Source organism: Gavialis gangeticus, unplaced genomic scaffold (assembly GCF_001723915.1).
Source record: "Gavialis gangeticus isolate Ggan-Ray unplaced genomic scaffold, GavGan_comp1, whole genome shotgun sequence".
Lineage (NCBI taxonomy): Eukaryota > Metazoa > Chordata > Crocodylia > Gavialidae > Gavialis > Gavialis gangeticus.
The window spans coordinates 15,828,038-15,830,569 of record NW_017728994.1 but is presented as its reverse complement, the minus strand read 5'-3'; the positions used below and the strand labels follow the sequence as shown (position 1 = coordinate 15,830,569).

At 57.9% G+C, this 2,532-nt stretch overlaps 1 protein-coding gene across 1 annotated transcript in view; it reads left to right on the top strand.

Moving 5' to 3' along the window:
• The first annotated feature begins 2,316 nt into the window (after positions 1-2,316).
• Positions 2,317-2,532, top strand: part of ANXA11 (annexin A11) — a 65,882-nt gene continuing 65,666 nt past the window's right edge. The window contains exon 1 of the mRNA XM_019502335.1: positions 2,317-2,407. The gene's annotated coding sequence lies outside the window, so the exon portion shown is untranslated. The remainder of the gene's footprint in view (positions 2,408-2,532) is intronic.

Below are 2,532 nucleotides of genomic sequence, written 5' to 3'. Positions count from 1 at the left end.
GGGGAAGGATCTAGGCTGCCTTCTGTAGGGCTCAACGCTCCCCATTCCTCTGGGGGCCTCTGTGGCTCGGTAGGTAGGACCCAGCACAGGAGGGCGAATTGGGGTGTGGAGGCTCATTGCTGCTACCAGGAGCCCTGTGCCAGCTGTGCTGCCATAGCAAAGCACCCCCTGCCCACTTGGTAGCAAGGGGGGCTGGCAGCATAGAGTTGTGCCCCCTTCTGCCCCCTGCTGCTGCTGGGTAGGCAAGGGATGCCTCACCTTGGTGGCACAGCTGGCACAGAGCCTTGCTGCCCACCTGTGCCGGATCCCATCAGCTGGGCCTTGGAGTGCACAGATCTGGGGAGGTACATGCCCCCTCATGCTCTCCTGATGTGTTGCCTTTGGCGCCTGACCCCTCTCTAGGTGTGCGTGCATAGGGCCATATTAACACTTTAGTGGACCCTAGGCAAACAAACTCGTGGGCCCCAGGCCATCAAGACCCCCCTCCCAACCCCGGTGCTGCTGCCCATGGGAAGCAGGGCTTGGAGCTGTCGCTAGGAAGCAGCGCTGTGGGAGCAAGGCTGGCGAAGGGGAGGGGAGGGAAGGCGAAGGGAAGGGAGGTGGATGGGACCATTCTCTGCTGCTGCAGGGGAAAGGACAGGGCCACCACAGCTCAGGGCCCTGGTCATGTGCCTAGTTTTGCCTATGGTCTAATCCAGCCCCGTGTGTGCAGCAGTGGGGAGCCAGGCCTCCCATTGCCTCCCAGAGGAGCTGCCTGTGGCTCTGTCCCGCTCCCTGGCTGGGTCGTGGCTGCGTGTTCACTGCCCAGCCAAGGCAAGCACCCAGCCCCAGCTGCCAAACCTGTCCTACTTCCTCTCTCACTGTGGCCACCTGAATCTGCCCCCTTTGCCCCATCCACATCATCTATGCCCCCTCCACCCTTCCATGTGAGCGGACCATATCCCCCCCTCCCCCACCCCACAGGCTGACCTGCAGGCAGTTGGGGGAGCTGCTCTTCACCACTGCCTGGCTGTATTTCTGGCCATGCACATGTATCTGTGCGCACACGTGCATGTGGCACCCCCTGCGTCCCACTCCCCACAGACCCAAGCTGTCCTCTAAAACTCTGCCAGCCTGCAGATTTTCCATGACAAACACAAAACCCGGATCCCTGATGATAAACACTAGCCACTCTGTTTCCAGCATTAGGCTACCTACCTAAGGGTGCTACAAGATGCAGCACAGTATTAGAATATTAGCAATGAAAATGGGTTAGGAGCTGGGAAACATGACTTACGAGAAGCCGGGGAAACTAGTCTTATTTCATCTGAAGATGGAGGGGGGATTTAATAACAGCCTTTAACTACCTGATGGGTGGTTACAGAGGATGAAGCCAGACTGTTCTCAGTGGTCGCCAAAAACAGGAAAAGGCAATGGTCTCAAGTTGCAGCAAGGGAAGTTTAGGTTAGGCTGGAAGAGAAACTTCTCGGGGGAGGGTAGTAAAGTACTGGAATAGGTTCCCAGGGAGGCTGTGGAATCTCCTAGAGGTTTTTAAGATCTGCTAGACAAAGCCTTGGTTGGGATGATCTATCTGGGGATGGTGCTGCCTTGAGCAGGGGGTTGGACTAGATGTGACCCCCTGAGGTCCCTTCCAACCCTAATTTTCTACACAAGAGCACTGACTATTCTGTAACCGTCTACACAATTCACAAGATCAATGCAACAATTTTGAATAGGAATCCATAATGTCAAAAAAAATCCAACCCCCCCAAAACCCCATTTCTGGCCCCTTGTGGACCAAGCAAAGAACTGCTTTATTACTTTTCTGTGGTCAAAAACTGAGCTAAAGTGAAGAGCTGGGGTTTTCAGAGGAGGTGCCTTGACTCTGAGCCATGGATGGCTTCATCTAAACGCAGGAAGAGCCAGGGGCTGTGCGCTGCTCACCTCTGACCTGTGCCAATTTGTTGGCTTGTTTTGGCTTTCGGCCTTTCCTCTCCCTCTGCTTCAATTCCAGGCCATGCTGGCCCCGCCTGTCTCTTCTGGTCTCTCGAGAAGGACCAATACTAAGAGGCAGAAGTTGATTCCCTTTCCTCAGTCCCTTGTTGCCGGTCCCTGGCTCCTTTTCCAGAGCTGCTCTTGACACATTTGTGCATTTGTGACGAAATGGCAACTCCTGAGCTTGTCTCATTCAGTCATGACGAACAGCTTTACACTACATGACGAGGAGCTTGGAAAGAAGCGGGAAGAAGCAACCGGGAAGAGAGAACCAGCCTCAGCTGCCCCGGGCCCGCCGGAACAGCAGCTCGGGGAGGGGCCGGGCGGGTTCGGGGATGGCTTCGCTCCTCCCTGCCTCCGGGCACCCGAAATAGAAGCGCGGGCGGGAGCGCGGCTGCAGTCGCGGCACAGCGGGCCCACGGCGGCGGCGCAGGTAGGACGGAACTGCGGGCGCGGCGGGAGGGGCCGGGGCCGGGGCCGGGGCCGGGCGCGGCGGGGCCCCGGGCCTGAGGCTGCAGGCACCGCTCGGAGGGGTCCCTGTGTGCGGCCCGGGGGGGC